The following is a 25,149-nucleotide window of genomic DNA, read 5'->3' as shown; positions in this document are numbered from 1 at the left end:
CCGCGGGGCGCGGAGGGGCTCAGGGCGGCCCCGAAGTGGGTACCCTTTCCCAGCCGCCTCGGCACTCGGCGGTGACGACGGCAAGCCGGAGGGCAACGGGGCCGACCGAGGGAGAGAAAAGGGGAGGAACCCGGAGACTCTATGGTCCGTCCCCGCCCCCTGTCCTCCTCCTCCTCTTCCCCACCCCCACCTCCCCCGGTCCCCGGCTGCCGCCGCTGCCCCGCCTCCTGCCTTTCCTCCGGGCTTTCCCCACGCTGTCCCCTCCCCTCCGCTTTCCCAGGCCTGAGCCCCTGCGCCCAGCCAGGCCCGGGTGGCGCTCGCGTTGCTTGCCGGGATACTCCGCCCGCCCAGCCAGTCCTCCCAGCTTGCGCCGCGGCCGTGATATCGGTGTTTCTCCCAAGATGGTGGCGCTGGGTTCGGGGTGACTATAGGAGACGACAGGGCCCCTTGCCCGCCCCGACCTCCCCCCTCCCCCGACACACACCGCTCTCCTCTCCTCTCCACCCGCCCGTCCCCTCCGCCGCCGCTGCCGCCTCCTCCACCTCCACCTCCCCCCAAGGCCGGTTCCGCCGTGCGCCCCGCGCCCCGGCCCAGAGCCCCCTCGGGCGGCGGCGCTTCCTCCAGCTCCCGCTCCGGGCCCCGCGCGGAGCCGCCCGTCCGTCCGCTGCCCAGCACCGGCCGAGCGGGCCCCTGAGCCCCCCGGGGTGGGGGGAGCGGCGGCGGCTGCGGCTGCGGCTGGAGAAGAGCGAGGGGTCCCCGGCGGCCCCGCGGGCTCCTTTCCTTCCCCCGGGCCCCGGAGGAGGAAGCGCGGGTCCCGCATGAGCCCCGGCGGTGGCGGCAGCGAAGGGGAAAGAGGAGGCGGCGGCGGGAGGAGGAGGAGGAGGAGGAGCGGGGCTGCGGCGGCGCCTGCGGCTGCTACCACCACCACCACCGCCACCACTACCACCGCTGCTGCTGCTGCGAGGGCCGCGGCCCAGCCCGGGGCACCACCACAGGTCGGTGTTGGCGGGACCAGGGGCCTCTTCCCTGGGCTCCCGGGGTGGGCGGGCGGGCGGGCGGGCTGCTGGGCCCGGGCCCTAACTGTCAGTTTGGGAGGCCGCCGCCGGGAGCCTTTTAACAGCCCCCGGTCCGGAGCCCAGAGGGTGTTCGCGGGGCCGGGGCCGAGCGACAGCCCAGCCCCGGGAGGAGCGAGTCCTCTGCCTTCCAAACTGTCAGCCCCTTGCTTCCTTCCTTCCTTCTTCCTCCGCCGTGTTTGTAGCGTGTAATGTCTGGCAGAGTTCGAGTTTGTTTCTCGGTGGGAGGGGAGAAGAGGTGGTCGGTTTGATGGGATCCGGCTCAAAACCTTGCTTTTAGATAAAGTGTTTTTAGGCTTCCGCCGGCAGGGACCCCCTCTCCCCACCCCCAAGCCCCCATCCCAAGTTGCACTGGAGTTCATGGCATTTGCTAGCGGGAGAAATGTGTGAAATGAAGACCGGGACACAGTTCTGACTCCCGCCCCCCCTCCCCAGTGAAAACACACACACACACGCGGAAATAGTTCTGACCCCTTCCCCTCTCCCAACTGAGTGATTGAGAGAGGAAAGAATACACACATGCACACACGAAAACACACACCTGGAAATAGTTCTGTTTCCTTCCCCTCCCCCAACGGAGTGAATGAAAGGTGGAAGAAAACATACATGCACACAACACACACGCACACAAGCCGGCGCCAGGCTCTTGGCCTGTGCCTTGGTGCTTCGTTCGAATGGATGAAGCTGCTCTTCCGTAAGCGAAATATGTTTAGATGAAAAGCAGACAAATAGCAATCTTTCCTCTGGATTTATTTTATCGAAGAGACAGGTGATGTCTCTCTCTTTTTTTTTTTTTTTTTTTGAAGCTTAGAATCCTAGAAAGATGATTCATGGTCTCATTTTCTTTTTATGACATCTTATGGGAGGACAAAAATAGAAGAGGTGTAGAACCATATCAGGATCACATCTAATGGTGGCCAGCGAGCAAAAATTTAAAATAGTAACATTTAGTCCCATGTTGAACAGCAATCTAAAGTTGTGTCTGGGATGGGAAATGCCCCTTTAGCAACAGAAGTTAGGGTAACTTATCAGTGATAGCTTTGGTGACACAGGTATTAATTGGAACTACTAATAGGCAATAAGTGGGTAGGTGCTAGACATTGCAAAACCTGAATCGTTTTTAAAAAAAGGCTTGGGGGACCAGCGATTTAAACTTAAGAACTTTTAAAATATGAACAGTTTTGTAAAAAAATTTTCTTGATTGCATTGTATCGTCACTACTAGCGATGGTAAATGCTGTTACAGAACAGCCACAGTGTTAAAGGGCAGGAGTTTTCATTATCAGGTTTGACAGATGCAAAAAGTGAGTATATTTTGATCACTTGTTAAGTTTTCTTAATAGACAAAAAGAATTTCTTAGGCAAAAGTAGTAGTCATGGATTTGAAAACAAATCAGGTCATATCAACCCTGCTTATTAGTCAGTTGAATCCAACAAATAATTTATCCAGCACCTACTGTGTGGATAAACATTGTGTGAGGGTTTATGGGGTTACAAAAGAGAAGTTCTTTCCTCATGAAGCTTAAATTATTTTAGGGAGACAAAACATAAACATGAAACAATTGAAAATAATCCAAGGCAATTGAAGTGAGTAGCAAATTACAGTTATATCAGTATTTAAACTATCTGTGATTTTTCATTAGCGTGCATACTTTTCTTATGCGGCACGTAACCCAAACTTGTATGAGAATTGTGTTTCTCATCTGATGTTGTAGTTGAGATATTTCATTAGTGTAGCGATGTTTCTCCAAAGAGCTAAATTTGTCTCTGTGTAACAGTTACGCAGTTCATCAATGACTAGAGGGTAAGTATTGGAAGCCTTTCCAGTTTGGCCTGACCAACCTTAGGCTGCATTAGCAAGTCCTCTCCGTGCCAGGAGGAGGCATCAGAATAGGACTATATTGGAAATTCAGCTATTATAGAAGGAAATTTTAAAGGTGATTTTAAAGGATTACAGCCTAAAGAGTAATCATACAGTCATGTTGGGCAAGTTTATGTGATGCTGGTGTGTGCAGGATGTCCTGACTCTTCATGCAGTTTTATGTTAATTAAAACTTAAAAACTATTAAAGCTTTAAAAAAGCTGTTAAAGCTTGAAACTCATGAAGACATTTGGGATACCCTGTGTCTGACGGTGCAGCCCTGTTGAATCCTTGGTGGATAACAACAATTTTCCATTGGCTTCTGCTGATCTCCTGGGATTAATAGTAGGCAACTAGTTCTGCTAGACTGCTTCGGTTCAGACTCACTCATTTGATGCCACTTGTCAGGTCTATCTGAGGTTGAGTAAACTCTCAGCAAGGTGTGCATGTCAGCTTTATTCTTATAGAACTAAAATCACCATCCTGTACCTTTCAGTAGGACATAAAACACATTGATGATCGTGCTTCAATTTCTAATTGGTTACAGCATAGTAATTCCTTTTTATCATTTCTGTTGTAGAGTAAATGTTCACATATGCATTTTGTTCATAGTTATAAAATATACTGATTAGTTAATATAAGTCCTGTGGTAACCCTTGAAATAGCATCCACACAGAATACTGTACATCTTTCACCAGTTACATGATTACTTGAGAATTTTGTATTTGCCCCGTGATTGTTTGCTCTACAAGCTTCCTTTCAAGTATCTGGTACAGACTCATCTTTATCCCACTTGAACATTTTCAAATTCATCAAGAGCTTCTCTCACTGCTGATTAACTCTCTGCTCAAGCTCCCTTCCTCAAAATTTTCCTCTTCCCCCCTTCATCTCAATAAGTACCACACACTTCGTAAACTTTAAGATGCTGTACAAATGGGAGTTATTATTCTTGGCATTACTTGTCCTCGTTACTATATTTTAATGTATTCTCTTCTTGGAGTAATATGGCAGGAAAATCAGATGAATTATAAGATAAGATAAAACAAGCATAAGAATATTAAATGAATATATAGTCCTTCCACTAAAGTCTTACTTTAATTCCTAATTATTATGTGAAGTGACTTCAGGTTCTCTATTGCAAGTTCTCTTAGGCCTCACTAAGCTGAAAGGGCTTTAAATATGGGTCATGTGACAAACTGATCCTGTGGTTGGACAAGTACCAATTTAGTTCAGTGTAGAGAGGCTCATTAACAGAATGTTGGCCAATAGGTGATGAATTTTTTAGCCTTACCATCTCATGAAACTTGTAAAGGTTGAGATCTCTGTCTATGGAGGGAGCACCCTAAACTGATAAAATTACAGAGCTTTAAAAGTATCAAAGTAAAAGTATCAGAGTATGTAACTACTGCAAGAGAACTGTGATTTCATTGGTATTGGTTACTACTTCTACAGATATTTCCTGAAACTTCCGTGTTTTAGGTAATTACATGAGTTGCTGCGGCCAAATTCATCCCTTGGTAGGCTAGTAGCAAAACCTTTGTTGATAAGCTTTTCTAGGCTTAGCTAGGATGAATGGTCCTTAGAGTCCTTAATTAGGGCCATATTAGATGCCTTTCCATTGTGGTAGGCTGTGCCAAAACTTTGTGCTCTGCCCCTTCAGGAACCCACGGTCACTTTTGCTTCTTAGGAATAGGACTTTAGTAGAACATCATGCAATCATTCTTTTAAAAATTTTGTGACATTTTTTTAGTCATGGTATTGTGGCAGTTCTGTTATCTTGACTTGGAGATCATGCCAGTTTTTTCCCTTGAAAATTTGGATAATTTTTCTGCTTTTACTTATATTGTAGGCAGTGGAAGTTTCCAAAACTGTAGAGCATATCTAAAATTTTAGCCTGAAACAATAGTATTTCCAGATGTTTACTTTAAAAAAGAGTTGTTGGATATGTTTTCTAACAGTTTTCCAAACTTGTATTAAGAACCATTAACATTAGCTATTTACACAAGCAGCTTCTTGTGTAAATGATCAGTTTTCTGTTTTCCAAGTATAAAAAAGTATGTAGAAATGATCTTTTAAGTTAAAGTACTTGGGTAAAATCATGAAACCATAATATATTCTCACAGGTGCAGATTTGTGGCTTTTTTCATAGTGCTTTTTGTTTTTCAGAATCTCTTAGCATATGTTAAGAGGCAACTAGGTCGCATAGATTGCTGGAGGGGAAAGCATTTATATAGTACCTAGTGTGTGCCAAGCACTATGCTAAGGGCTTTTTTTAAGAGGCAGTTGGGGTTAAGTGACTTGGCCAGGTCACGCAGCTAGTAAGCATCTGAGGCCTGATTTGAACTCTGGTCCTCCTGACCCCAGGACCTGTGCTTTATCCACTTTACCATCTAGCTGTCCCACCAAGGGCTTTTACAAATGTTTCATTTGATCCTCACAACAACTTGGTTGGTAAGTGTTACTATTATTCCCATTTTACAGTTGAGGAAACTGAGGCAAATAGAGGTTAAATGACTCACCTGCCACCACACAGCTCCAGTGTCCCCAAGGCTGGATTGAACTTACATAATTGTGACTCCAGACTCCATGCTCTATCCATGTCACTACCAGCTACAAATTCAACTTCAGACGCTTATTAGCTTTGTCTCGTTTAACCTGTCTGCCTTAGGTTCCTTGTCCGTAAAATGGGATATCATTTACCTCCCGGTGTTGTTGCAAGGATAAAATGAGATATTTTCAGAGCTCTGTGCAAATCTTAAAACAAATATTTTATTCTTTCCACCTTTTATACCCATATACAGTGGAGAAGTGTTTGAGACTTCTTGCCAGTCATGCCAGATCTCCTTACCTTCTCAGGAATCTGTATTTGACCACACTGTAAGTTAAGCTTTTTCTTCCTTCTACTTTGTTTTGTCCTCTTTTGGGGGAAAAGGTGGGTCAATGTGGGAAACTCCATGTGTGACAAACTCCTTAAATTCAGTTCACCAGCTACATATTCCTGTGGGGAAAGCCAACATTGAATTTATGCGCTTACAGAGTCGCCTGGGACACTGAGAGGAAAAGCAGCTTATTTAAGGTCACATGATTAGCATGTGTTAATTTTAGCAGAATCTGAACCTAGGTTTTCTTGATTCCAAGCTAGCTAGCCCTTTGTGCATGTTGCCTCTCTTGTCTTCATAGACTCATAGAATCCTCCTTTTTTCTCCATACTTTAGAAAATTACACGTACGTAATTTTCAGTCAGTAAATTTATTGGTTACCTAATATTATCAGCAGGACATAGTGGTAGATACTAAAGGGAATACAGAGTATAAGACCGATCTCTGCTTACCAGGAGCTGGAAGACTAGTTGGAAAAGCAGTAGCCTGTCACACTTGACACTTTATAAGCCTAAAATGTTATATAGTATGTAATATATTTTCAGTGAACTAGGAGATCTAGAAATGAAGGTTTTTATGTGAGAAATGTTAATATTAGTGATAAGTCTAAAAATCCTATGAAACAGTTCTAGCCAATGCCAGTCCATCCTCCCTACTTAATGAGGTTACAGTTAGTTTGACTTGGAGCAGTACTTTTCAGACTTTCCAATCTGAAGGAATAATTGAGGTAGCTTGGTGTTGTGAATATGGTACTGGGCTTGAGATCAGGAAAACTTGGGTTCAAATTCTGGCTAGTTGTGTGATGTCGGTTAAGTCATTAAACGCTTGTGTGCCTCAGTTTCCTCATCTGTGACATGAAGGTGTTGGCAGGTCTTTTCCAACTCTAAATCTGTAATCATAGAAAGAACATTTATGAATTGCTGACATGGCCAGGCTCACAAGGAATTGTGCTGAGTACTTGAAATATAAATAGAAGCAAAGAGAAAGACAGCCCCTGCCTTCGAAGAGCTTATATTCAGATTGCTTATTTGACTTGTTTGCTACTATTAAAAACAAAATCCTTTAAGGGCAGCTAGTATGCTTTGATTTAACTCTAGGCTTAGTCACGTGATCCATATCATTTTGCCCAGTAGAAGAAGAGGCCTCAGAGGTGGAGATTGGAGTTTGGGGCTTTTAGTCTTGTCTGAGTTACAGCTAAGGGTTTTTAATGCTTTTCCTGCTGACATTATCTCTTTCCATACCTTACTCTTGATCAAAGAGTTGTAAAACAGTGTGGTTAGTTCAATTCAATTAAACATTTATCATGCACCTACTGTGTGCAGAGTACTATGTTATGCTCTGAGTAAGTTTAGATAGTATGTCTACCTTCATGGGGCTTACAGCATACTGTAGAAAAATGACATGTACATTGTGTGTGTGTGTGTGTGTGTGTGTGTGTGTGTGTGTGTGTGTGTATGTTCGAAACAGAGTCCTTTGTGATGTCTGAGAGGGAAATGGTACTTTGCTGGGGGGGGGGGGGCGGGGAATCAAGGAAAACTAGTATTTGAATTGGCCATGAATTTAGGGGGAGGCAAAGGAAACAGCATAAGCAAAAGCGTCAGGTGAAAAAGTACAATGTGTATTCTAGGGGTCAAGTAGTATAATTTGTAGAATGTAGAGTACCAAATGGGTATTAAAAATAGGAGAATAGGTTGGAAAGGTAGCGTGGCACCTCATTGTGGAAGCCCTGGCTTGCCAGGTAAAGGAGCTACTTGGAAGAATTCTTCATGTTATAGGCAATATGTAGATATTGAAAGTAACAGTTACATGTATGACCTTGTGAATCTCTGGGCCCCAGTTCCTTTATCTGTAAAATAGATGAAGGTTATTGTAAGGATTAAATGAGATGTAAAGAACCTTTCATACCTTAAAGCACTATATAAATGTTAGCTATAATTAACATGAAGACTAAATGACTACAAAGTACTCTTAACTCTAGATCTTATAGCAAAGGAATATGATTAGTTCTTTGCATTAGGAAAATTAGCCTGGCCACAGTATGAAGGATAGATTGGTATGGGAAACGGTTGGAGGAGGCAAGACTTATTAGGAAACTATTCTCATAGACTGGTTGAGTAGTAATAAAGGGCTATGCAGTAGGGCTTTAGAGGTGTAGGATTAGAGAGGAGGAACTGAATGCATAAGATCCTTACAGAGGCAAAATCTGGAGATTCTGAGAACAGTGCTACCAATTTATTAATTGACAGTTCTGGAAGCAGCATAATCTAATACTTTCTTGATGGAATTGGTCAATTCTGTGTGATAACCTTGCTCAGAATAGCATATTCATACTTTGGATTTTTTTTCTTTTTAAATACTAATGTTCTTTAAACCAAAAGAAAGGACTGGTATTCCCCATTGATTTCCCCCTTACACACCTTGAGAGGTCTTCTTCCTCTCATCTGTTCATCTTGTCAATAAATAAATAAGCAAAAAAAATTATGCCACCTCTTTGCAGTAAGGAGGAGAGTATGCTTTGCCATGTCCCTGAAACATAATTTGTCCCTATGCTGATCAGATTTTTGAAGTCTTTGAATATTATTTTCTTTACATTAGGGTGATTGTTATATTCATTGTTCTCTTGGTTCTGCTTACTCCCTTACTTCCTTCCTTACTTCCTTACTTCTTCTTCTTTACATTAGGGTGATTGTTATATTCATTGTTCTCTTGGTTCTTCTTATTTCCTTCCTTCATTTCATATAGTATTCCTTTATGTTTATATACCATCATTTACTTAACTGTTCCTCAATTGATTGGGTACCCACTTCCTAGTTCTTTGCTCCTGTAAAAATGCTATTATGTTTGAGTATATTAGAGTACTTTCTTTTCCTCTTCCTTCCTAGGGTCAAAGTTTAGTGACTTGAGGTTGGGATAGAGACTGGACCCATGATTTCATATATACAGACATCTTTTGCCAGATGAAAAAACTTCCTCTACCAATGTTGGTCAGCACTTTAGAAATTAAGTGGCTGGTGATCCATGGTTGTACAGCCAGTATGTGTCAGAGGTGACCCAGGTTTGAACCCAGATTTTCTTGGCTTCTAGACTGGCTTTCTATCCACTATACCATGCTACTTCTGAATTTTTTTTAAGTATAGTTCCAAATAGTTTCCCAGAATATTCAGGACTTCATAACCTCACCCCACTGCAATTCAATGAAATTGCCCTCCTTGCTGTTTTTCACACAAGATACTCCCATTTCCCTACTTGGGGGCATTTTCACTGGCTGTTTACCACTCCTAGAATGCTCTCCCTCATCTTACAGCCTAGCTTTCCTGGTTTCCTTCAAGTCTCAGCTAACATCCTACCTTCTGATTGCATCCTGGGCCATCTACAGTCATCTTGATCCATATCTGGCCACTGGACCCTGATGGCTCTGGAGGAGAAAGTGAGGCTGGTGACCTTGCACAGCCCTCCTTCACTCAGATCAAAGTCGACTGCAGGTCATGTCATCATTTTCCTGATGCCATGGTCTTCTTCGAAAATGAAGGACAAACACAACATCCTACCTTCTACAAGAAGCCTTTTCCCTGTTCATCTTAATTCTAGTTCTTTCCCTTTGTGATTATCTCGAGTTTAACATTCATATATCTTGTTGGAACATAGTTGTTTGCATGTTGTCTCCTCCATTAGACCATGAGCTAGTTCTTTGGGAGGGAGGGACTGGTTTTTTGCCTTTCTTTTTATTCTCAGTGCTTAGCACAGTGCCTGGCTCATATTAGGTGCTTAATAAACGCTAGTTGACTGACTAATTCACAGATGCACCATAAAGAGTTCATTAGTGTGTCTGTCTTCCCATATCTCCTTAAACACTTCACCATTTTAATTTTTTTGGTAATTTTTGTCAATTTAGTGAGTGTGAGGTGAAACCTCAGTGGTATTTTAATTTGTATTTTCTTACTGGGGATACATTCTTATCGGTGAGCATTCTTTCATAGCTTGCATGTTTTCCTTTGGAAACTGTTCATCTTCTTTGGCTATTTAGTCTATTTTAGATAATGGCTCTTCTTTATAGATGGTCTTCATCAGAATTAATTGCTATAAAGATTTTTTCCAGTCAACAAATTTCCCTTCCAATTGTAGTTGCAATAATTTTCTCATGCAAAACTTTTTAAATTTTATATAATTAAAATTGTGTTTTACTTTTTATGATTATTTTCAGTGTCTTGTTTAGTTAATACTTATCTCTTGTCTGCAAGGTACTGCCTTCTATTTTCCTCTTTTCTTAATGATGTACCCCTTTTTTTCTTTTTCTTTTGGCTTTATAAACTACTTTCCAGTTTTCCCATTAGCTTTTGCTGAATATTGTAGGGAGTTCTTAATCCAGCATTTTTATTTTTTGTTTTTTAATTTAATTTAATTTTTTTTTTTGCTATACCAAGGAACTAGAAAGTGAGTATCCAGTGATGTCCTTGGGTTTATCAAACAGTAGGCCACAATGTTCCAGGACTCCTATCATCTTCTCTCCTAATCTGTTCCAAAGATCAGATTTAAACATTTTGTTTTAACTAGTAACAAGTAGTTTTTGAACAGTGCTTTATTAGTATAGTTTGAAGTCCAATAGTGCTACATCACCATCATCATTCTTTTTAAATTGTTTCCCTTTAAGTTCTTGACTTTTTGTACCATCAGATGACTTTTGTAATTATTTTGTCTAGCTCTACAAAGTAACCCCAAGGTAGTTTAGTTAGCATGTCCATAACTTTAGTTTTCTCTCACTTTGAGAACTAATGTGGATGGAGCACCCTTTATACCACACGTACCACACATTTAGAATTAGCATATTATGGGGGGGTGTTCTTAAATGTTTAGGCTAGTTCTTTTCCCCCTTTTTCCATAGGCACTTAACTGATTGATTTGCTTTTTGATATTCTTACTCATTTATCTGCAGGGCAGCAGCTAGGTGGTATAGTGGATAAAGTGCTGGGCCTGGAGTCAGGAAGACTCATCTTTGTAAGTTCAAATCTGGCCTCAGAAACTTACTAGCTCTGTGACTGTGGACAAGTCACTTTACCCTGTTTGCCTCAGTTTCCTCATCTGTAAAATGAGCTGGAGAAGGAAATGGCAAAACTACTCCAGTATCTCTGCCAAGAGACCCCCAGATGGGGCTACGAAGAGTTGGCTATGACTGAAAGGACTAAACCACAACAATTCATTTGTCTATGGGAATTGTTCTTTGACATTTCTACTTGTATGCTTATGCGCTTATACATGTTCAGCATACGTAGGTGCACGGACTATAGGATCAAACTTAGATCTGGAAAGGACCTTAGTAGTGACAGAGGCCATCCCTTTAGTTGTGCAAATGTAGAACCTGAAGCCAAGGCAGGTAAAGGGATTGATTTGCTCAAGGCCACACAAATAGCAAATAGCAGAGCCAAGTTTTGAAATGAGGTCCTCCACCTCCAAATTCAGTGTTATTTCTGCTAGATTTTGCTGCTTCTTATTCATGATAGGATTTGGAGTATTCAGTGCAACTAACATTTGTTAGGTGCCTAGTGTGTGCCAAGTATACTGCTAAGTGTTCACAGATGAAATCAGTCCTTGCTGTCAACAAGAGAGCAATTTGGAGGGGAAGGGTATGACATACACAAGGATAAGCAAATAAAAAAAGATAATGTAATTTATGGAACTTGGGGAGAAGGGGCTGCTAACAACTGGAGGGAATTAGGGAATCCGTGTATGATTGAGTTTTTCCAAAGTTATAACGAAAATTGAATTTCAGTTGTTCTAATGTATTAAAATTCAATTTTTCTATCCCTTTTTTTGGTCAAATCTTTGTGCATGCTGGTTTTCCTAATGTAAGCTCCTTGAAGGTAAGGACTTTAATTTTTATTTTCATATCCCCAGAGCCTGGCATGTAGTGGATGCTAGTTGATGGACTGGCTAAACATTTAAAATATATTAGTTCTACAAGAAATAAAAAAAAATAAAATTTGAGTGACTTTTTAATAGAGAAGTATCTCTTAAAAATCTTAGGGACAATTTGTTTAAAATAAGATTGATTCAAGCTTGTTAAAAAATATTATACATTTGTGCTTTTGGCTATAAAACAATGTTTTACAATCTGGTTTTCATTATTTGCTTCCTTATAGTGAACAAAGATATTAAAAAAGTTAATTGAAACTCCTTTTCCCTTGAAATGAATGTGATTGTTTCCACCTTCTTTAAAGAAGCTGCTTTTGTTATCCGTGATTTTGGTTGCTTGTGAGAGGTTCACTTAATCTTGCAGTGAAAATGCACATATGACATGGAATTTGAGGACTGGAAGGGATTTTAAAGGATATGCTAGAACTCCCTCCTCGTTTTATGTGATATGAGAAAACTAAGTCATTAAGTGACTTGTCCAGTCACGCATCTAGTTAGTGTGACTAGAACTGGCACTCAAATGCTAGGTTATGTATGTTAACATTTTCTAGGAATTTGACTTACTAAAACATTGCTTTTATACATTAACCTTCCATCTAAATTTGGATTATTTGAAAGACTTAGATTAACTAACGAACAAATAATACATCATGTTTCATGGATTTTCAATAGGCCCCCAGTTTTTCAGAGTCACTTGAACTGTCAACATGAGCTGAGTTCATCCTATTTATAATTTACCCTCCTTGGCCTATCATATTTTAGAAAAATAGCAAGTGGATACTTATTGAACTGATAGACTTAAAGAGGCATAGAACCTCTCATAAAAAAGGCAATGGCCCCATTTCCAGACTTCATTTCTAGGACCTTTGAAGAGGAATTCATTATATTTCAAATGCCACCCAGAGGAAGCAGGCTGTATGTAAGACTTTGTTGTTTAGAGTCAACATTTTGAATTAGGCTATGAAATTGTTTATAGAGTCAATGTTTTGAATTAGGTTATGAAATAAACATGAGATAGATTAATGTTGGAAAATATGGAGTATTTCTGAGCTGCTTATTTCTTTAGCCAGTGAGAATATCCAATGTGGAGCCCATTGGTATTTCTAACAGCTCAATATATCCTGAAGTTGTTATAGTTCAGCCTCTACCTCCTTAAATCTGTTGGGTCCAGGCTGACACAGAATTTCTCCTAGTAATTCAGTAAGTTAGAGAGCATTATCAATTAATAGATACTTCATTGAACTGACTCTGTGTAGGCTGTTGGTCCAAGTTCCATTTCTGGGAGAAACTCCAGAATGGCCGTGCATTTGCTTCTCTTTCACAAAAGCCATCACTCTTATCAGGACCAAAGGGGCAAGTGGTTCTGCACATCCTAAATAAAGCTCACTCTTCCCAAAACCCTACCCTTCAGCTTAATTCCTTTGAAATTGATGAACCTGCTGCATTTTTCCACTAGATGGGGTAGTTAAATCATCAAAGCAAACCACCATGGGATCTCTATAGCAGGGCTTCTTAAACTCTTTCCACTCTTGACCCCTTCAGCGTTTCAGTTGCAACCTACAGTTTAAGAAGTGCTGCATCAGCATTCTCTAAATACATAAAGGGGACTTGATCTGATTAACTCTTGTGTAGTGGTGTTAGTCATTCTCATACTCACTTCCCCATACCTCTGCAGATTTCCACACTTTACTGGGTTTACAACAGATTCTACCTTTGCTGTCGCAGTTGTTGAGTCGTTTCAGAACCCAGCCCTTTGTGATCTCATTTGGGGTTTTCTTGGCAAAGATGCTGGAGTGCTTTGCCATTTTCTTCTCCAGCTCATTTTACAGATGAGGAAACTGAGCAAACAGAATGAAGTGACTTGTCCGTGGTCACACAGCTAGTAAATATCTGAGGCCAGATTTGAACTCATAAAGATGAGTGTTTCTGACTCCGGGCTAGTGGTGGGATTCAAATGAATTAACAGTTCCAACCTGAGGCACTGTCCCCTCAGCCGACGTGTCGGGTGCGGGCCCCACCCTCCCCCCAACAACCCGTTCATTGAACCCTACCTAAAATTAGGTACTGGTTCTAGCTAAGTAGCTGAATTCCACCACTGCTCCAGGCCTAACACTGTATCCACTGTACTTATTATAATTGATTTTTTTTAACATGACATTGATTTATTATTTCCTGTCTCCTTACTCCACTACTTCTCACCCTAATCACCTTTCTGACCTTCACCTTTTAAAAAAAATATAGTTCAGCAAAATTAAGTCTTAGTGCATATGCAAAATTAAAGGTCCATATCCATATTCCATATCAGTGAAGGAAGGGAGGTACATTTTCTCAACTTCTCTAGAAGCAAACTTGATAGTTGTGATTACACAGTGTTAAGTTTTGTTTTTTCTTTTTCATTTAAGTCATTGCCATTGTCTTCATTTTTTTGTGTTTCTGTAATTGAAGATATCATCAACTTGATGGTGAATGAACTTCTGAACGTAGTTAGGCTTGTACTTGGAAGGCAGGCAGACATGCTATTTCACTGGGCCTGTGCTTAAAGCCTTTCAAGCTGGGCATTCGACTGATGTGATCTTTGCCCTTACATCATGGTAGAGTAGTACATACGTACATATAATTTTTTTTAAAGGCAGTCGGGTTTAAGCGACTTGCCCAGGATCACACAGCAATACATATACTTCTTAATAAAACTTACCTGTTTCCTCTTCTCCTCTCCCTCCCCTCTAACACACCATACCTTTTCACCTATTAGATACCACTTCAAGAATTATTTCTCTATACTATTAGCATAATTATGTCTTTAGAACAAGAGCAGATCACTCAGCTCCCATATACATACTCTAGCAAAAGTTAAAAATCTGTGCCACACTAAGTAATGAGCAGTAAATCCAACTAAGAAACTACAATAAATGACTTCTACCCCAGAACTGGCCAAAAGTCATTGAACTGTTAGTAGAAAAGGGGGGTGGTCAGCAAAGCAGATAAGCCCCACAGCTGCCTAGCATGATCAGCAACAGATACATAAAGCCTATAGGTCTCTGTACACAGCAAGAATATAGCCTCCTAGAAAGCCCCAGCAGTCAAACTGGGAAAGTACAAGTGCCCAGGATCAAAGAGGTTCCTATCACTTTCTGAGATACATTAGAAGGCCCTGTAGATGCAGTTTTTTAACCTCAAAGATTCAAGGGGTGGGGTGGTCTCTAACCCCAAGAAGTAGCATTCAGTTCAGGAATTCAGGCAACCCAGAATGAGACCGAGCGGGACCAAGCACCCCATCCAAAACCACTGCAGGGGGTAAGAACCTACTGTACCTCCTAGCTCAAAGCCCAAGTTGAAGAACTAAAGCTGGAGAGAAACTTAAACCAAAGAAGATAGTAACTCATAAAATTATTGTAGAACTAGAGATGCCTCAAAATATTGTCTAGAAGGAGGAAGTAACTCTTAATAATTGCAAGCAGAATACCTCAAAGTAGAAAAAAAAAAGAATTTTCCATAAGGACTACATAAATTCTTAGAAGAAATGAAGCAGGAGATAAAAAGAAATTGTAAATCTGAAGGAAATAATTGAAAAGAAAATAAATTAGAAGAGAAAATGATAAACCTTACCCAAGTGAGGACTCCCTGAAAAAATCAAAGGACTAAAAAAATAGATTTTAAGAAGTAAGAAAACTGATACTAAAAACTGAACTGGAAAGCATTTTAAGAATATTTAATTTAAAAATCTTTGGAACCTCTGAAAACCTGGATAATAAAAAAAGTGCATACGTTAATTTTGAGAAATCATGAGTGAAAACTGCCCATAACTATTAAAATCAGAAGGCAAGGTCAAGACAGAAAGAATGCACTGGTCAACTCTTGAAAGAAACCTCAAAAGGAAAAGTTCCATCAGTGTCATAGCCTAAATTTAATCTCCTATTCAGAGCAAAATTTTGAAAAAAAGTGAGCTGAATAGGAACTTTGAAACCCATCTAGAAAAACCATTTATTCCAGTGTTATGATATAGTATTAACGTTCTAGAAGGGGAAGAAGAAGTGAGTGTCCCATCAAAACTTTAATTTTCAAAGAATATTGAGGGCATTAAAAAAAAAGATATCTTAGCACTGGGTTGTTTATATTCTGAGAGTAGTAAGAGGGGCACTAGAAAGGGAAGGGGATGAATGAATAAAAGGATATAGTGGTGTAGAAAGGAGGAAGAAAGTAGAGCTTGATGTTTCTCATAATTGGGGTACATGAGACAAGTATATAGACATGAAGGAAGGGATAGTGGTTGTCAGATGAATCTTACTCTGACCTGAAAAAAACACACATAGACACACACTCACTCACTCATTCGTACTCACAGTCACTGTTTGGCTTAGTTGGGAGACAAATTGAGATAGAAGGGGAGAGGAGAAAGAGTGAATGATACTGGGTATGGCATTTATACTTATGTTTTGCAAGCAAAACAGACTTCCTAATACTAGTAGGAGGATTAAAAGGGCTTTGAAAAAGAACAGAAAAGCAAGTAGAATCTAAGGGGTTGCCTCAGATTGCCTCTTAGATGATTGGAGAATGGCTGAAAAATTGTGGTGTTAGGAATGTAATGGTATATTATTATTCCAAGTGAAAGAGAAAATTTCGGAATCCTTAGTAGTATGAACTGATTCAGAGTGAACCTAGAGGAGCTAGAACGGTTTATACAAAGTCAACAACATTGTAAAGGAAAACCTACTTTGAAAGATTTAAGAACTCTGATTAATGCAGCCACAAACGACCATGGTCAGAGGACCTGTGATGAAGCATGTTACCTCCTGACGAGAGAAGTAGAGAACTTGCGGTGCTGGAAGAGATGTACATTCTTCTTGGTCATGGCCGTGATGTGGGTTCATTTTGCTCAGTTATTTTTTACCAGGGTCTTTTTTTTCTTCCATCTCACAGTTTTTAATGGGCGGGAGGGGTATTGGAGCAGAATGGGGTTAGCAGTGGTAGTGAGGACAATCAGAAAGACAAAAAAAGATCAAAGCATTTTTAAAAAATGAGCAGAAGAGAACAGAACTTCAGAAAGATGCACAGATAAGGAGGATAGAGTTGAAAGTATAGAATTTATTATATATAATTTTAAAAACCAAGAAGTATGAAATAGAGGTGCGTTGTTTCATTATAGTTTTCTTTTTATGTTCTGTGTAAATGGAAATATTCTTTTTATTTTGATGTTTAAGTTTGGAAAAAAAATTAAATTTAAAATATGCTTCAGTCGCTTCCTGATGCCCATAGCTTAACATACAGAATTTCCTTCATAGCCAGCTAAATTTGTACTGCTTTTAGTGTTTTTATTGTGTTATAGGTTTTCATAGTGCTTTAAGGTTTGCAAAGAGCAAACCTTAAAATCTTGATCCTCACAACAAACCTACAAGGTAGATAATGATATTATTATCCTCATGTCACTGGGAATGAGGGAGGGTGTGACTTGCCTGGAATCACATGTGGAAACTTAAAAGTGTCATATAACATATAGGTAAGTAAGCAAAATAATCAACATATTAGCTGTGTCTGAAAAAAATATCTTATTCTGCAACTCTGGTCTTATACTCTTTCTGCTTATCTTTTGCAAACTGGTTTCTAGTCCCATCATTATTGCTAAATCTATAGGAATTTTTAAAAGTTTATTGTTTTGTTGTATTTAAAAGTTTTGTATTATATTTAAAGTTTTATTGCATTTTAAAATGTAAAAATCATTCTTAGCCTGCACATCCTTCACAAACAGGCCAAGGTGGATTTGGCCCTCTGACTAGGTCTATGGTTTATATACTTTCACAAGTTTTGAAGCCCTCACTACCTGGCTCCAACCTATTTCCAACCTTATTACTTCCTTTCAGGCAATTTACAGTCAGTCCACTCAACCTGGCCTTCTTAACTGTTTCTTGTTCATTCCACCCTTTACCATTTCTTTACCCTTGTCTGTGCCTGGAATGCACACCCCCTTCACTTTCACTTGTTGAAATCCTTAGTTTCTTTCAAAATTGACCTGAAGTACTTCTTCATGAAGCCTTTACTAGTCCCTAGGTGCTTTATCTCTCCCCTCAACCCCACCCCCCATCATGTTGTGTCTCTTTTGTATATGCTTGTATATATGTACCTGTACATATTGTTTTCTGTGAGAGACTATCAGCTCCTTGAAGTTAGGACCCATTTTACTTTTATCTTTGTATCCCCAGTGATTAGTACAAGCCCTGGCATCTTGCAATTAATAAAATTTTAGAGATTGATTGATAAGCTTGAAGAACTAGAGATCTTAGCACGAGAGGGCTAATTATCCCTCAGAGCCATCACAGAAATTTGATGGGGTGGGACCTATGGCTGCAGTATTGTTCAGGAAGAGTATATCTTGTTCAAATGGAATTGAATAGATAAAATAGAGGTGGGGGGATGGATCAACATTGTATGTACAATAGGAAGATTTTTAAGTAGTAACTTGTTATGATGAATAGCGTACTAGGGCTGGCATTAGAAAGACCTGGGTTTAGAAATTACTTTCAGGCCGAAGGAGCATAAGTGAGGCTTCAGGGTGGCAGAGCCAAGATGGCGTCTGGAAAGCAGGGACTAGCGTGAGCTCCCCGCCAAGGCCCTCCAAAAACCTATAAAAAATGGCTCTGAACCAATTCTAGAACTGCAGAACCCACAAAACAGCAGAGGGAAGCAGGGCTCCAGCCCAGGACAGCCTGGATGGTCTCTGGGTGAGGTCTATCCCACGCGGACCTGGGAGCTGGGAGCGGAGGGGAGTGGAGCAGAGCCCAGCGTGAGCTGTTCGGGCCAACCAGACCAGGAGCTGGGCGGAGCAGCGGGCCCTAGCGCCCTGAATCAGTGAGCTGCGGCAGTTACCAGACTTCTCAACCCACAAACACCAAAGACAACAGAGAAGGTTAGTGGGAAAAGCTGCAGGAGTGGAGGGAGTGGAAGGAGTTTGCTCTTAGGCCACCACCCCCGGGGCAGCGGAGGTGGGGCAGCTACAGAAGTACAGCTGCAGTTGCTTCAGGCCCCAGGCCCACCTGGTGGGAGGAATTAAGTGGCAGATCAGAGCAGGAGTGAAGAGCCTGCTGAAGATCTGAGCCCAGTCCGGGTTGGGGGTTCTTGGGGAAGGAGGAGGGCTGGTGTGGCAGAGCTGGCGCATCTCCCCCAAACGTGGAACATAGAACTCTTTACCCTACAAGCAGTCATACCCTGCTGAAAAACTCAAGGGTCAAGTTAGTTGGTTGGGAATATGGCCAGGCAGCGAAAACGCAACTGGATTCAGTCTCAGACTTTGCATTCTTTCTTTGCTGACAAAGAAGACCAAAACATACAGCCTAAAGAAGACAACAAAGTCGTAGAGCCTACACCAAAAGCCTCCAAGAAAAACATGAACTGGTCCCAGGCCATGAAAGAGCTCAAAAAGGATTTGGAAAAGCAAGTTAGAGAAGTAGAGGAAAAATTGGGAAGAGAAATGAGAAGGATGCGAGAAAACCATGAAAAACAAGTCAATGACTTGCTAAAGGAGACCCAAAAGTACTGAAAAATACACTGAAGAAAACAACACCTTAAAAAATAGACTAACCCAAATGGCAAAAGAGCTCCAAAAAGCCAATGAGAAGAAGAATGCCTTGAAAGGCAGAATTAGCCAAATGGAAAAGGAGGTCCAAAAGACCACTGAAGAAAATACTACCTTAAAAATTAGATTGGAGCAAGTGGAAGCTAGTGACTTGATGAGAAATCAAGATATTATACAACAGAACCAAAGGAATGAAAAAATGGAGGACAATGTGAAATATCTCATTGGAAAAACCACTGACCTGGAAAATAGATCCAGGAGAGATAATTTAAATATTATTGGACTACCTGAAAGCAATGATCAAAAAAAGAGCCTAGATATGATCTTTCAAGAAATTATCAAGGAGAACTGCCCTGATATTCCAGAGCCACAAGTCAAAATAGAAATTGAAAGAATCCATCGATCACCTCAAATAGATCCCAAAAAGAAATCTCCTAGGAATATTGTTGCCAAATTCCAGAGCTCCCAGATCAGGGAGAAAATACTGCAAGCAGCCAGAAAGAAACAATTGAAGTATTGTGGAAACATAATCAGAATAATCCAAGATCTGGCAGCTTATACATTAAGAGAGCGAAGGGCTTGGAATATGATATTCCGGAGGTCAGTGGAGCTAGGATTAAAATCTAGAATCACCTACCCAGCAAAACTGAGTATCATGCTCCAAGGCAAAATATGGATTTTCAATAAAATAGAGGACTTTCAAGCTTTCTCAGTGAAAAGACCAGAGCTGAATAGAAAATTTGACTTTCAAACACAAGAATCAAGGGAAGCATGAAAAGGTAATCAAGAAAAAGAAATTGCAAGGGACATACTAAAGTTGAACTGTTTTGTTTACATTCCTACATGGAAAGATGACGTGTATGATTCATGAGACCTCAGTACTAGAGTAGCTGAAGGGAATATGCATATATATATATATATATATATATATATATATATATATATATATATACACACACACACATATATATGTATATGTGTTTATGTGTGTATATATATATAAATGAATGTGTATGTATGTATATATGTATGTGTGTGTGTATATATATATATACAGAGAGAGAGAGAGAGAGAGAGAGAGAACGAGAACGGACACGGTGAGTTGAAGATGAAGGGAAGATATCTAAAAGAAATAAAATCAAATTAAGGGATGAGAGAGGAATATATTGAGAGAGGGAGATAGGGAGAGATAGAATGGGGTGGATTATCTCGCATAAAGGTGGCAAGAGGAAGCAGTTCTGTGGGAGGAGGGGAGAGGGCAGGTGAGGGGGGAATGAGTGAATCTTGCTCTCATCAAATTTGGCCTGAGGAGGGAATACCATACATACTCAATTGGGCATCTTACCCCACAAGAAAGAAGAGGGAAGAAGATAAAAAAAAGGGGGGGGATGATGGAGGGGAGGGCAGATGGGGGTGGAGGTAATCAAAAACAAACACTTTGGAAAGGGGACAGGGTCAAGGGAGAAAATTCAATAAAGGGGGGTGGGTTGGGAAGGAGCAAAATATAGTTAGTCTTTTACAACATGAGTATTGTGGAAGGGTTATACATAATGATATGCATGTGGTCTATACTGAATTGCTTGACTTCTTAAGGAGGGTGTGTGGGAAGGGAAGAGGGGAGAGAATTTGGAATTCAAAGTTTTAAAAACAGATGTTCAAAAACAAAAAAAAGTTTTTGCATGCAACTAAAAAATAAGATACACAGGCAATGGGGCATAGAAATTTATCTTGCCCTACAAGAAAGGAAGGGAAAAGGGGATGGGAGGGGAGTGGGGTGACAGAAGGGAGGGCTGACTGGGGAACAGGGCAACCAGAATATACGCCATCTTGGAGTGGGTGGGAGGGTAGAAATGGGGAGAAAATTTGTAATTCAAACTCTTGTGAAAATCAGTGCTGAAAACTAAATATGTTAAATAAATAAATTTAAAATAAAAAAAAAAAACAAGTGAGGCTTCAAAACATTTGTTTAAAAAAAAAGTTACTTTCTGACACCTACTAGCTGTATATGACTTTGGACAAGTCATTTAACCTTTTTGCAATTCAGGCAACTCCCTTGAATTTATTTATAAAAGTCATAGTTTGTACTTGAATAGTGTTTTGTTGATCAAGAGTTCTTTGTGCTGACAAACATCACAGTTCCTTACCCTGAGAGAGGAAAACCGGAGGGGGAGACCATTTGGGTGAAAATAAATTGTGGTAGAAACATAACCAGTATTATCAGTGGTATATGCTGTAGAAACCCTGGACAGAAAGATAAAGTCGGGAAATAGGTTTCTGACCTGACCTAGAGGCATGATAACAGTCTTGATTTTATGTTTCAGTTTTCTGGACATCTGCTGGAGCTCTCTGTCAGAAGGAGAAGAGCTAATAATAGCCTAGTTTGTCTCACTGATAATTTCATTCTTCCAAAGGTAGAAGAACCAACAATTGAAATTGCAATTCTGGCTCTTATTCTTATAAACAAGGAATCACTAATTGCCGAAGTAGAAATGATGGCAACATTGGGGTGGAAATGCCTGCCCCATCTTAAAATTTGTGGTAGCAGAAAAGAAAGTTGGCCATAGCCTGACATGTGGTTTTCAAAGGGTACAGAGAAAAGATAGTTTGGATCCTGTGAACTAAAATATAGGGGGAAGAGCATAACGATTACACCTACTCAGAAAGTTCTCACAAAGGCTGTATGACTGCTTCTTGAGTATGTTGTAGCTGAGTTTTTAAATTCTAGTGCAAATTAAACTAGATGACTTCTGAGGCCTCTCCCATCTGAGATGCTAAGTTAAAAACAGGGTTCAAAAACTTGTTCTGAATTCAGCAAACTACTGGCATGGTTTGCAACAATGCTGCCAAGGCTCAATATTTCGTGGGATGCTTTTGAAACTGCTGCCTTAATCTCTAGTTTGTGAGCCATCCAAGGAGACAAATTATTATTTTGCTTTTGCATTTACAGAAGTCCAGGATATTGTTATCTTTATTTGGGTTGAAGTGTTGTGGGTGTAGATCTTGGGGGGAGAAGTTTATTGTTAAAGAGATTAATAAATATACCCGATCATACTTTATCAAATGGCTTTTCAGGCCATGGGTATTTTATGGAAAATGATTATGTTCCCACTTTTATGTGTGTATATATACTATTATTTGGGTTCCTTTCTGGGCCTCAGTTTCTTTATAAAATGAAAAGCTTCTACAAATGATTCCTAAGGATTCCTCTGGCCCTAAATGTAAATTAAATATTTACCTTTTATGCATTAGCCTTTGTCTTTATTCTACCTTTTATGTATGATGATACTGTCTTAAACATAGGTTTCATTCATTTAATCTTTTTTTCTGAATCCCTGAAGAGGGCAGATAATAACTTATATTCTGTATTTGTAGCAAAATAATATTCTGAGAAATCATAGACATTCATAGTTTAAAATTAAAATATTATCTATAACCTCTAATTTAAGAAAACTTGATATACAAAACTCTGTATTTACCATTGAAAATGGGGTGATTATTCATATTATTAATGAATTCTTTGTTTTGAAAAAAGGTTAACCTTATGGATTCTTTATGTAGTAAATGTGTCTTATTTGTTTGACAAGTATTTGATTTACATATGACTTTTATGAAGCAATTCAACTGTGTAATAAGTAGTATACATCTTCTTTTAACTTACAGTTTTTAATAACATAAGAAAATGTCCTTATCAGATAAACAAAAGACTAAGAGAGCAAATGTTTCTTAAGTGCTTCCGTGTGCAAGGCACTGTGCTAAGTGCTCTACAAATATTATCTCATTTGATAGACCCTTGTAAGTAGACTAAGGAGATACAAAAGAAAAATGAATAAAGTTGAAGCGATTTCCCTTTTTTTCCTGTCAGCTAAAAAAGATGCAATTTGTTTTATAGACCTAAGACATTTCTTAAGTTTGCATAAAAGCTGTTAACTGTTGTAAGATTAGGGTGGGCAGCATGTGGTGGAAAAGGCTCTGAAATCTCATGACCTGATTTCTAGGCTTGGTTTTGCCACTTTCTAATCTTATGATTTTGGGTAAGTCACAAACTTTTTAAACTTTAATCTCGTCATCTATAATTTGGTGATAATAATACTTCATTTGGTTCCTTCTCATGGGATTGTTTCAAGTAGCAAACAATTTAAAATTATAAAGAACTTCCTATGCTATATAAAGTGCAATAAAGGGGTCCACGTTTATTTTAGGATACTGATCCAAAATAAATTGTGTGTGTGTGTGTGTGTGTGTGTGTGTGTGTGTGTGTGTGTGTGTGTACTATAAACACTATATCCTTTCTTTTCCCCTCTTGGTAAGAAATAAGACAAAATACTGCCATATGAAAATCATCACATCTTGTAATGTATGAAAGAATCCATAAACCTCTAGCAAAGCCCTAACTCCAGTGCTTCATCATAGCCTTGAAATGACCCCGAGTTTTCAAAGGTTGTAACAGCAGATTACAAGCTCTGGCAAGTTGTGCCTAGCTAGAAAGGCATTTTGACAGTGGTCCCAGAAATAGACTGTCTGAACTCCAAGGACCAGCCTACCTTTACGTGGAAAGGCTCAGCATCAGCAAATTGGGCAGTAGCAAATGAATCCTTCAGCTGTGGTACTATACGAAACATAAAAATGCTATCATTTTCCGGTCCTCTTCTGCTTCTTCAATGACATAAGGTAGAAAAGGGGCCGCAGGATACTAAGAATCACACAGATTTAAGCCATTGAGGGAAACTGACTACTGGTATATAAAATATCAGCTTCTTGTCTAGCACACACTAAGTTGATTTAGTACTGCTCTTCTCATGTAAATGGAATGGAAAACACTTGTTAAGTGCCTGCTATGTGCCAGCTTACTGCACAAGAAAAAAGCAAAAAGGAGTTTTAGCTAAATGGAAGAATGGCTCACATGTTTTTACAGTTGAAAAAAAAAGATTTCATTTTGTTTCTTAAGGGAACAAGAAACATCATTTCATAATCCTCTCTGCATTGCATGAAGATAGCATGAATCTGGTTGCATCTTATGTGATGTCATGTTGCAGAGAATGATGAAGCAGAAATTCTATGAAGAATTTGAAAGATCATCCAAACTGAGTCAACATACATGTCTTGATACTTGGTTGCTTTAGTATTAAGTTAATCTTGTGGGGGTGACACCTCCCCGTCCCCAAAGAAAGTTGATATATATTTGACAATAATGTCAAATGAAAAGAAACATTAAACAAAGCTTAACACTGAGTATTTGTAATATCTCAATTGGAGAGAGATGATGATGTACCACTTTCCAGTAGAGTCCAGGGAACTTGGCATGGGGGTTGTCGCATGTGTGGTCAGATGTCACTAGGTTGTTGTTTTTGCTTGACAATTACTCCTCTTTACAAGGGGCTTGCTCTTCAGGGTGTGTGTGGGGGGGGAGAGGGGGTGTAGTGTTACATGGCCAATGCAACAGACTCTCTTCTTTGATGACAAAACCAAAACATTTATTCAAATACCAGAAAGCCAAATCCATCATAGCAAAAAAGAAATGTATACACATTATCAATGAAGGGGGCATCTCCATCCCCAAGCCTTCCCTCCATCAGGTCTCCCCACAAACAAGCTCCCTTAAGCAAAATCTAGCCCTCTCTCACTCACGCTGCTGCTCTGCTCTCTCTTTTCCAAGGTCCAACTCTCTCCATCTTCCTGCTCCACCCCTTTCTGCTCCTCCCACCACCAGCTCCACATGACTCAGACTTCATGTGACTCAAGCAGGTCACATAGGCCTATTAATGGATGGAAAAGATCTTCCCAGTCCCATTAACATTGCAAGTGTATTTCCAGAAATTATGGTAATGTTAAAGAAAAAAAAAACATTACCAAAACTGAATGAGAAAGT

General features: G+C 40.0%; 1 protein-coding gene across 6 annotated transcripts in view; it reads left to right on the top strand.

Annotated features, from left to right (window-relative positions):
* Positions 1 to 911: 911 nt before the first annotated feature.
* The window catches only part of UBE3A (ubiquitin protein ligase E3A), a 107,561-nt gene continuing 83,323 nt past the window's right edge, over positions 912 to 25,149 (top strand). For all 6 annotated transcript variants that reach the window (XM_036743062.1, XM_036743059.1, XM_036743060.1 and 3 more), the window contains exon 1: positions 912 to 995. The gene's annotated coding sequence lies outside the window, so the exon portion shown is untranslated. The remainder of the gene's footprint in view (positions 996 to 25,149) is intronic.

This window comes from Trichosurus vulpecula, chromosome 2, assembly GCF_011100635.1.
Source record: "Trichosurus vulpecula isolate mTriVul1 chromosome 2, mTriVul1.pri, whole genome shotgun sequence".
Classification (NCBI taxonomy): Eukaryota; Metazoa; Chordata; class Mammalia; order Diprotodontia; family Phalangeridae; genus Trichosurus; species Trichosurus vulpecula.
Note: the sequence above shows the minus strand (reverse complement) of the source record. Positions and strands in the feature narration are given on the sequence as shown.